Consider the following 11,811-nt stretch of genomic DNA (forward strand, 5'->3'; position numbering starts at 1 on the left):
GTGTGTGTGTGTGTGTGTGTGTGTGTGTGTGTCTGTGTTTGTGTGTGTCTGTGTTTGTGTGTGTGAGGTGTTGTATTGTTTTTATTCTGGTCAAGTGCCACATGTGTTAAAATCAGAGCATCCAGGGTACCTGGATCTGAGTATTTGCAGGTGGGTTTATTCACTTAATTTCTCTCTTTTTACACATCATTAAAAAATAGCTAGTTAATTTAATCAATTTGACCAGAAGCAATCAGTAGGGGGAAAAAATCATTCCAGCCATTTTTACTGACTTAATTCGGACTGAATTAGCCTCCTAATACAGTTGATACTATAGGCCTTTCCTCTCAAATGCTGTCTCTTTCTTTTCCTTCCTCTTTCTTTTCCTTCCTCTTTCTTTATCTGTCCACATCCTCCACCTTCTTTAGTTTTTCTTCCTTTGGTCCTTTTCGAGGTGCTTTACAATGCTTGCTTTTCATTCTTTCTTTATCTCCCATTCACCCTCTTCTATCTGCACCCACTAAACTCACCTTACCCTGCTCCACGGGAGAAAAAATTCTAAAACTTTATTTTTTTTTTTTGAATTACAGATTCTTGAGACTATTGCTTTGCTGAAAATATTTGACAGCCACTCTGGAATGTGACCCTTAAGGTAATAATTATGTTTTTTCTATTTTTAGAATCTTTTCCATTCTAAAGGCTCATGGGTCCCCATTCCATATAAAATTTGGGATCATCCCTCACACTGTTTTCTCCTCAGTATGGAACCTTTGTGAAGGTGTGTGGGAATCACAAGGCAAGTAATTTTCTGGAGGGAGAGGAGAGCAAGTGTTGGGGGTTAGTGGAAATGTTCAGGATCCCTTTTGTGTGGCCACTTAGGAAATATTACCCCTTATCTTTCATTCAGGATGCAGGGGATAAAGTAAAAGTGCAGGCCATATGCAAGAGATTTTGAATTATGCATTAAGCTGATAATTCCCCAGAATGCAAGCTTATGCCAATAAATAACTAGGCTGGTAGAAGAAAGGCATTCACCTTACCAGAGCAGGGGATACCACATGGAGAGAGAGCTAAAGGAAAACTAGGAGCAGGGGGAAAGGGCTTACAGCCTTGTGGCTTGCTCTGATGAAGAAACAGGAGGAGTAAGTTAATATTGAAACTATTGTCTAATGCCTATTTGTTTTAAACTAATTTAAGCAAGGTAACAAGGTTATTTCCAGAGTAGCCCTGTCTGGGCAAATTTGCATTTATGGCAAAAGTTAGCCTTATGTAAAGAAATTCGGTCTCGAGGAAAAAATTGTTGGAATACTTTGGTGGGGACCATAAAGGAACTCTTTAAAAAGGCTACATTTTTCGAAATGAAATTTGGCAGCATTCATAATAGGCCACTTAAGGTTTTGTTTCTCCAGGTATGTTTTCCTGATGAATATGTAGGAGAAAAGCAAAAGTTAAGCAAGTGGAAGAAGCAGAAGGATTAAAAGAATGCTATAAATGATCTTCCTGGCGCACCATATAGCACTACCCAGTGTGGGTGAGAACTGATCCTTTAATTTTTGCTTCTCCTGCTTTAGTAAAATGAGCTCATGAATGTGATGTTGCTCTGTGAGCAAGTACGGATACACACAGTATTAAAACATGTGTAGCTATATCGACCATGGATTTGCAAAGTGTCTGGGCATTGGGAGGCGAGGCCCTAGGAGATAGACAGCTGAACCTTTGCCTGCTTTTCTTTTCCTGTAAATGAAATGGGACTTCGTGTGCATTTCACCATTTTCCTAATGTTAAGTGGAATTTATACCCTCTGATTCTTCAATCTAAAGCCTTTGCATAGACTTTGTAAGCAACCAGCGTATTTGTGAGGCCTGTTCTTTATGCATACATGCGTTTACACACCAACAGATTAAAAGTGGGTCTGGGAAAACACCCTTTTCCTTGGAGAGTCTTATCAAGCAGTGTTTAAATTAAATAATTTGCAGAGTGTGGGGAATAATGCTTTTGTAGCAGTATCTAGAGGTTATCTCCCCTTGGGAAATTCCTGCCATTTAGTACAGTCTTGTGCATGCCAATGAGACACACATGCATGCATACACACACTAATAGATAGATTTTATTTTACACCTAAATTATGTTTATTTCTTTGGGTTATCTGTCATTTTCTGTTCATATTGTGGAGAAAAAAAGAGGCAAACTTCTTGTGAAAGGTTTTGGTCATTAAGATCTAAACCAAAACGAGGAAATATTGTTAGTGATCAGTCAGGAGGGAAGGCTCACTTCCCCTGGTGTGAGGCCAGTTGCCCCATAGCTCCTAGAGGGAGCATAGCTGTGGGCTGGAAGAGGTTCAAGCTCAGGCCATTGTTTGAGTTTGCTCCCAGCCCATTGACTGATGGCCAAAGCAAAACCATTGCTGTGATAAGGTAATGTGAATGGGTTAGACACAAGTAGCTGAAATTAGTTGATATCTTGCTACTTGTCTTGCACAGTCAGTATCTCATTTGAATTGGATATTAAGGAGAGTTGTTTTTTTAGTTAGAACCTCATGCCATGTTGCTAGTTAACTCATTCATGTATAGGTGGATGTATTCTTGACTTAATCCATGACCATCTCTCAGTGGAGAGAGCAAGGATTGTCATAGTGAGGGCAGTAAACAAACAAAATATTGATTGGGAGAGCCAATGAGATGTGAAGAGAGATGGAGTAGGGGTGGGGAAAGAAAGAAGGTATCTACCTATGTACAGAGAAGTTACAAAAATATAAGTTTGAATACTGATGTAATATTATTTTGGTATTCTCTTTACATAAGAAATTTCTTATAAATCACTACTAGCCAGTATAGCAGAGTGTTCCTTGACAAAAATATTGGTAGATTAGTTACCTGGGGCTACCTTAACAAAACACTACAGATTAGGTGACTTAAGTGACACAGGCTTCTTTCTCATGGTTCTGGAAGTTGAATGTCTAAGATTAAGGTCTTGGCATAATTGCATTCTTCAGAGGCTTTGTCTTTGCCTTGCAGATTGCTCCCTTCGAATGGTCTGGTTGTTGTTCACGTATAGGATTCCTCTTTGTGTGAGCACACTAGTCTAACTGGTAGGGACCACAGAAAGGTGTTACTTTAACTTAGTCAACCTTAATTTATTTAGTTAGTTATTTTTGGTATCGGGGATCAAACTCTGGTCCCTGTGCTTGTGAGGCAGGTGGTGGATCCACCGAACTAAATCCCCAGCCCTACTTAGTCCATTTTTAAATGACCTTATCACCAGCTCTGGTTGTGTCCTGAGGTACTAGAGCTTAAGACTAATGTATAAAATTTTAGGGCCCATAATTCATAACAAATCACTTCCAAAATATTTGGTAGACCTACTGTTTTTCACTCATTTTCTCTGACTTATTTAGGCATTTAGTTCCTTGCTTCTTTTTCTTCTACATTTTTGTTAATGATCGAAAATACTTTATTGCAATTCATATGGGTGGTTGTATTTTATCATTTTAAGAAGCAGGAATTGGGGAGATAAAAATTTACTTAAGAAAACAAAACAAAACAAAAATGTACCTATTTTTAAATTTTTATTTACTTTTTTAGTACCAGGGATCGAAGTCAGGGATTGCAAGGCAGACGGTGGAACCACTGAGCCAATCCCCGGCTGTACCTATTTTTTGAAAAAAGGAAGTCGTGCCCCGACCCTTTTGGTAATGGGCGTTATAAGCCAGTTTGAATCAGCTCCATCACATTTTAACTCTGATTTTGGCCTAGTTACTGAGCCATACTGTGCCTCTCATTTTTCTGTATAATGTAGCTAACAGAAAGGCTACCTGCAAAGTGCTTAGCAAAATGACTGGTTCGCAGTAAATTCTCAGTACATATTATTTATGTGACGTCTGTAATAACCAGAGATACTAATTGAATGCTACAGTGTACCTTGGTGCTGGACAAAATGTTAACACTCTTGTTGAATTTTATTTTATAACAGATTTACTTTCTGCTTTTATTTTTGAGGTAGAACTCAGAGCAGGTTTTTTTTTTTTTTTAAATTTTAAGTGGGCCTTGATATAGACCCATTAAATGTGAATAAAGTGAAGCACGTCTTCCCTATCTCATGATCTGTGATAGAAAAAAGAAAAGCAGTGTAAAGAATTAGAGAAACAGTGGAGAAGGATGGGATCTTCTTATAGCCTGTGGTCCTCCAGGAACCCAGGTTTTTCTTCTGTGGAGAATGTCATCCTGTGTTGCTTGACAGGACAGATCCAGTTTGTGTTCTTTGGTCTTTCAGAGGGACCAGTGACCAGCCCTTCTGTCCGTACTGCAGGCAGGGTTCTGGTCTTTTAGACTAGGAGGGCCACACATCAGGGGACACTGGGCATTTGGGGCTAGGTTGCCAGACAGTTACCCTTAAATTCTTCCCAAATGTGTAGTTAAGAGCGAGATAAATTTAATGGATAGGCGGAGCTTTGCCAGCAATATTCAACATGCTATATGTACTGTAATCAACTTGTATCACCCAACACTTTGTTCTTAAAATTCTCAAGGTTCAACTACGTTAGAAATAGTTTAGTGACCATGCAAATCAAAGTGTCTGTTATTTTTAAATGGCATTTCTTTAAGGAGCTTTTGGCTCCCCAAAATCTTATGACCTACACCAAGATCTTGTTCTTGAATATTAAAAGATGTTGGAGAAGTAGAATTACACTTTGAATTGAAAACCAAAACAAAGTGGTTGAGCTATGTTAAGATAATAATAATGATAATAATAATGATTATAATAGTGATAATGATGCTAGGCTGGGAATGTAGCTCAGTGGCAGAGCAATGCTCTAGCATGCAGGAAGCCCTGGATTTGACCTTCAGCCCTAGAAAATTGAAAAATCAGTAAAATAGTAATAGCAGATGTTAAGCATTTTGTGTGTTGGAGTGTGGTAGTCTTTTTGTATTTCTCATTTCATTCAGTCCTCTCCATACTCCTTTAGGGTACTTAGCTCATCTGAAGTTTAGGAATGACCAATGAAACAAAGTCATTAGTGGATTCAAACCCAGGTATTTGAGCTGCACTGTAATCCATGGCAGAGTTTGCTATATTTAGATGGTGCCAAGAATCACTTGGAGGAATTAAGAAAAGTCAGAAGTTTTAGTGCTATAGTTTTGTTCCAGAGATATTGAAAACTGAAATAAAAAAGTGAAATATGAGAATGCAATGTAAAAGATAATTATTTATGATTTTCATTTTGGAAAGCCATTTTAAAGATATAAGAATCTTCTTTGTATGTACACTATATACAAACTTTAAAATGAAATAAAGAACTTTCAGAAAGTAAGAACAATAAATGAAGGATATGAATGGACAATTAATAGAATAAATGTTAATGAGCATGAAATGAAGTTGAATGAAATTTTAAATGAGATATAATTTTGTTCACAGATTAAATTGGTAAAAATATTTTACATTATAAAAAGTATTCAGCAGCAAGAAGTTGTGGAGAAATAGACTCCCTTGTACTTTTTGTAGATGAGAGCAGAAAATTGCATAATCTTTTGGCAGGCAGTTTTCCATTAGCTTTTAAAATTTTATTTGTTTTTTAGATTTGCTTGTTTTGTTTTTTGAGACAGGGTCTCACTATGTAGTTGAGACTGACCTGGAACTCACTGTATAGCCCAGGCTGGTCTCAAACTCACAGTGATCCTCCTGCCTCAGCCTCCTGAGTGCTGGGATTACAATGTGTACCACCACGCTCAGCTAGCTTTTAAATTTTATATTCATGGATCTTTGATATAGACATCTATAATACAAAACCACTTGCATGTTAATGAAGAAAAAGTATAAACATGTCAACAGCAACATAATTTGGGGGGCTTTATTTGTGAGGCTAACTAATGTTAGGAATAATAGTAAAAGCTAAAATATTTATGATTTACTTACAATAATAAATGACTTAAAAATAACAGATCTAGATATAATAATAATATACAGTTAAAAAATGAAACAAAAATTTTGGAAACTATAGTTTAACTTTGATTACATGAAAATATGCACACTAATTTGAATATGTAGAAGCACTGTAAAGATCTCTGTACATGAAATGTAATTAATTCTGTAAGGGACGGTATTTAGGGGTAGGAGCATTCACTCATACTTTTATTTGTATTGGTACATAATGTGTTTTTAGTCATAAACATATATTGTATTCTGATTAAAATTTTAGGTGACTTCACAAATGTTACCAAAAATACTCTTGATGAGAATTTTGAAAAAAAAAAATGATGAGTCACAGGTAGTAGCTGTATGGGTGATAGGTTTTTTTCTGCTTTTTGATATTGTAATTGCAAATATTCTCTAGTGAGTACCCATTGCTCCACTAAAATGTACTGAATAAAGTTCTAAAAACTAGGTCCAGGGACCTGTATTATAGGAACCTCAGCCTGATATAGTCGCAGTTATCTGGGTTTGAAAACTCCAAAGGAGTTGTACCTCCAAAGGAATTAAAAGCAATATGAAGTTAGACTTTGTGCCCTAGAAAGAGTGATTTCAGTTAGATTATACTTGAAGGCAAATTTTTTGAGAGCATAATTGTTTCCTTTTCTTTTCATGAATACTGATTCAGCACTCCTTTTTGACTTCCAGATTCTTAGTCTACTGCAGTGGTGCTGCTTCTTTGGTAAGTGGCCCTTACTCGCGGGATCTCCTGTAGTTATACTGCTGTTTACATTCATTGTATGTGGTTAGTGCTCTAATCCCAGACTCCATCATCACTTCTGAATATGCATTTAATTGTTTACAAAATAACCAGTGGTGTGGTGTTAGAAAATGTATGATTCTCCGCCTCTTTTTCTTTGGCTTCTTGTTCTCTTGGTAGGGACATATCACAGAGCTTTCAGCTATTGAGTTCTTAGAAGAAAAAAAAAAGACATGATTACTTTTCATATGTAAGTTCCTTATTTTCCTATATCTATCACTGAAAAGGAAATGCCAGATGTGTGTGTTTTAAAAAAGAAGCTTGAATTAATCTGCATAACTTTGTACAATCATGCCTGCCTGCTTCATGTCTTTCTGACATGCTAGTGTGCACACCAAATGTGTGTCCACTTAACAATAGAACACTTATTTTTGCATTTCCAGATCTACTGATATTTGTCCTGAACACTTTCCCCTTTATAAACCTGTGGGTTAGATTCCATTTCCCTTGGCTGCTCAATAGTTCTGTGCTCTCCCATTTTGCCTTCTGCCCCTTATGCATTTCTTGTTTTGAGGTCAAATTGTAGGTGAACTGTTATATCTTTTTATGGCTACTAAAGCAGTCCTCTTTGGATAAAATATATAAAATATACATTTGCAGCTTGTCTCTATGTTGAGGGTCTTCATTACTTTCCATTCTTTGGAAGCTTAATGAAGCCAGAGTTTCTAGCCTTTGAGTCACAACATATATCCTTGGTTCAGTTTTTCTTGCTTCAAAAATAGCTACATGAATGAGAATTCTTATGAAGGAAGAAAATGCTCTTCAATAATTAGGATTCATCTACAACTAGAGCATTTTATTAATTACACATTGTAATCACATGGATAGTCACAAAACCAATTGTGCAAGTCCATATTTAGAGATTTGTAGACAGAAGACTTAATGTAAACATAGAAATGTTAAACCTACTCAACTGTAACCTGCAAAGAAGATAACAAGAAGGATTCTGTACTCTCTGTGATTTGTGAACAATGCTAAGTAAATATTCATCATTAATATATAATAACTGTTGCTTTTGGCAGTTCACTTTTCATTTAATTTGATAATGTGTCCAGTAAATGAAGTGGTACAGGCTACAGTGTTTTACCAACACAATTGCATATTTTCAATCATTGTTAAATGAAGGCAGCTCAAGGCAAAGCTTTAACCCCCACTAGTTTTGTGTGTGATAAAAAGAGAAGGCGCTATCAATCTTTATTGTCTGTCTCGCTTACTGTAATTGCATTCAATAGTCCACTGATTCTGTTGTCTGTGCTAATGTCAGGAACAGAGGAGAGCCAGATGCTCAGACTTGATCATATGCATCCAGTGGCCACTTTGATAAGTTGGCAGCAAGTCGCTGGGTTTGATGATAAATTGTTAACGCTATAGATTATGAACAGCTGAACACTGCAAGTGTACATGGAGGAAACTTCTTACCTTGTTTTAAATCTGGCATCATGATGCTAGCTAAAGGGCATGTCATGTATTATTCAAATGCATCTTGCACTGGAAAGGTGCCAATGACTCATTGTATCCCTGTGAATAGTAAAAGCAACAACAACAACAAAAATCCACAGTGATTTGAACATGACATTAATGGTCCCAGGATTATGAAAAGCATTTTGAAATACTGTTTAATAGTTTTGATTATCTAATTCAACAAGAAGGAAGCTTCTGAATTGTATTCACATTTAATCCATATTAAATCATACTCTTCTTGGTCATTTCTGTTATATTAGCTGTTAATGAAAATGTTTTCTAAAAACAAACTGGTTTTTCATTAGTTAAAATCCATGGCCATTTGCTTGTGAAGGCACATATATTGGAGCTGGGGGGCACGCACGGGTTTGAATTTTTTGCCGAGATTTTGCTCACATAATTGTTGCTGCTTCTAAGAGAGATGCAGTAGTGGCCATTTGTACAGAGAATACGTTAGGTCTTATTTTTACTGAGTCCACGCTACAGTTGTAGAAGTGCAGGGTCATAGTTCTTGAGCTGTTGGATATCTATTAAAATTGCTTTTAAAAGCTAACTATGAATTACATAACAGTCTTATTCTAGGGAATGCAGAGCTGTTGACCACATTTTTAATAGAAAATTCCAGGTGCGACCAGCTGAGGAATATTTCTTTATCACTGGAGAAATTGCTCTTTCAGTCTCTGATCATTATATGGTTAGGTGTTCCTGATATAAATGTACCACAGACATTGTTGTATGTATGGATTGGAACAACAATAATAACAATAACAAAAACAACCACGACAAAAACATCTTGGGCATAATTGTTATGTTTTCTTAGATAGTGAAAATTTTATGATCCACTGTAGTAGACTTTTTACCTAGCCTGCCTGGAAACTCAACTGTAGTCACTTTTATAGCTGACTTTTCAGTTATGATTATTTCTTTCTTCCTTTATCCTTCATTCTTGTTACCTTACCTTGTGTTTCTTATCTCTTACCTATTGGCAACAGAAGCATATAAGGAAATGGCCAGCAGCAAGGGAGGGAGGGAACAAACTCTCCTATATGGTTTTAAGGGCAGAGCCCTGAAATATTTAAATGTGTCACTAGAATAAATACCAAAGACTGTAATTAGGACTCCGGCGGGATTAGTGCTGACTTTAGGAAAATTCACTTCTCTGGGGGTCATTTCCTTATCTGAAAGAAAGTGAATGTAATAAATTCCTTGAATTCATAAGATTTGGGTAAGGATTCAATGAATACATATAAAATAAGCCTTTTATAAATGTTAGAAGCTATGATGACAAAAACTTTTTATGTGAGCTTTTTGTGTAAGAATGTAAAAATAGCATAAGCATATGACCCAAATGTTAGAGTTTACTTCTGAAAGCAGCTGATCTTAAAGTTGATCTTAAAATAATAGTGTCACGATTTGGTATACTACTACTTAAATCCAACTTTAAGCAACCTGATGTAAGAGAGGCTTAGTTTACTTAGGTGATTATTTGAGATGAACTCTTCATTTAATTAAAGATGCTTAACTTTATAAAATCCATCATTTTAATATTCTTTGATGTATCAGGCTTTTTTCCTAACAACGAGTCATTAAAATTTAAAGATTTACAATTTACACAAGATTTAGAAGAGTGCATTGTTAGCCTAAAGTAATGTAATTGCTTCCCTTCATTCAACACATGAGAGTCCAATCCAGATGGGCACACCCTTATTCTGAATTTGTGGTATTGTTGTTAATCTTTTGCTTATTGTTCTACTGCTTTTCTCTCTTTCAGTGGCTTCTCCTTTCCAATCTTAGCCATTTGATATCAGTTCTGGATCAGTAACAAAGTTTTAGTGTACCACTAAAAGGGATATTTAAAAAATATCATAGTGCCTAAATCTTCCCACATTTCTCAAATGATTTCTCATCATTCTTAGGATAAAGGGTGTTATGGTTCAGAGGTGGATCTTTTAGAAGGTGTTTGGATCATGGGGCACTGTACTCAGTAGATTGATCCACCGAGGAATCCATGGATTAGTACCAACCATACCTAGGATGGGGTTTCTATTATCCACATCCTTCATCCCAGTATCACATGCTTAATTCACATTCACACATCTTAATTCAGCCACCTTTGAAACTTTCCTCCTATGAGTGCATGAGGCTTTGGGAGGACATCTAATACAAACCATAGCATGTGCTAATCACTAATTGATCTGGTAGAGAAATTTCAAGGCAGCCCAACATTCAGGCTGTGCCATGGGTATTGCTAGCTGTTTTCAACCAGATTTACCATAAGAATCAGGACCAACAAGTAGAACCAAATAATTAAGAGTTTGCAGTTCACCAGAAAGGAAGCTCCTGAAAAGTTGGGGTCATGGAGAGTATAATTACTGAAAAAATTAGCATTAGAAATAGTAAACAGCTCTCCTTTGCACAAGGCCCTTCCATCATTCTGTTTCTGTGTTTGAGCCTGCCAGTCTTGGAGTAAAACTTTTGAAACTGTCAGCCAAAATAAACTTTTCTTTCTTTAAGTTGTGGGTGTCAGGTATTTTATCCAAGTGATGAGGCAATGACTATAACAAAGGCCAAAGTTTTGTTATTATCTCGAAGCCATATTTTTCAAAGTCAGCTCTTTGAACCCTCATCACTGTACTTTAGATACACCCATATAATTCTTACCCAGGGCTTTTGCATAGATACCTCGACTATGACTACTTGTAAGACCCTTTCTTTGGATTTTTACAGGACTGGCTGCTTCTTGTCATTTAGGTCTCAGTTTAAATGCTGTTGCATACAGCCTTTCTATACACACAGACCCACTATTTCTTGTATCACTGTGTTTGTCTTCAAACTTATTGTCTGATTATTTTCTTCTCTGTTTGTTTGCTGTATTCTACTATTATCACATGATCCTCATGAGAACAAAAACATTTTTATCTTGTTTGCCCCTGAGCATTGTGTTCTACATATGGACTAAGACTGTGGATTGGGATCAGATTCACTGGGTTTGTGTACTGCCACTGACACCCACTGCTCTGTCATTTCACACCAGTTGCTTGGCTCTGTGTGGCTTAGTTTTCCCATGTTAGCGTCTGCTCATGCTGTTTTTGTAGGGAATAAGAAATATGAGACATGTAAAACATTTATGATAAATCTGGCACTCAATAGACTTTAAGGATTTTTCTCCTCACTTACACTTATGCTTCTGTATAGTAAGTATTCTATGAAAAGATGAATAGCAATATTTTCATATACTAATGATGAATGTTTTAAAATTTTATCTAATATTGATTTATGCAAAAGTCTAAAATTTTTTTGTTTTCAAAGAATAAGGTATTCAGTATTTTTAATCCAGTGGCCTAGTTAACAATCATGTTAGCATTAGTGTAGTTATCATCAATAGTGAAATCACTTGGCTGTTTTCTTTAATATAATTTTGAAGGTTGATAATAACTTGTCTATGAATGTTTTAAAATTTTATCTAATATTGATTTATGCAAAAGTCTAAAATTTTTTTGTTTTCAAAGAATAAGGTATTCAGTATTTTTAATCCAGTGGCCTAGTTAACAATCATGTTAGCATTAGTGTAGTTATCATCAATAGTGAAATCACTTGGCTGTTTTCTTTAATATAATTTTGAAGGTTGATAATAACTTGTCTATATT

At 36.0% G+C, this 11,811-nt stretch overlaps 1 long non-coding RNA gene across 1 annotated transcript in view; it reads left to right on the plus strand.

The window, feature by feature from the left end:
- The first annotated feature begins 566 nt into the window (after window positions 1-566).
- LOC104856460 overlaps window positions 567-11,811 on the plus strand; it is a 340,761-nt gene continuing 329,516 nt past the window's right edge. Inside the window, exons 1-3 of the long non-coding RNA XR_004517431.1 lie at window positions 567-631; window positions 1,389-1,510; window positions 6,592-6,625. This is a non-coding gene — a long non-coding RNA (uncharacterized LOC104856460). The remainder of the gene's footprint in view (window positions 632-1,388; window positions 1,511-6,591; window positions 6,626-11,811) is intronic.

The sequence above is a fragment of the Fukomys damarensis genome, unplaced genomic scaffold (assembly GCF_012274545.1).
Source record: "Fukomys damarensis isolate Sample0158 unplaced genomic scaffold, DMR_v1.0_HiC HiC_scaffold_2, whole genome shotgun sequence".
Classification (NCBI taxonomy): Eukaryota; Metazoa; Chordata; class Mammalia; order Rodentia; family Bathyergidae; genus Fukomys; species Fukomys damarensis.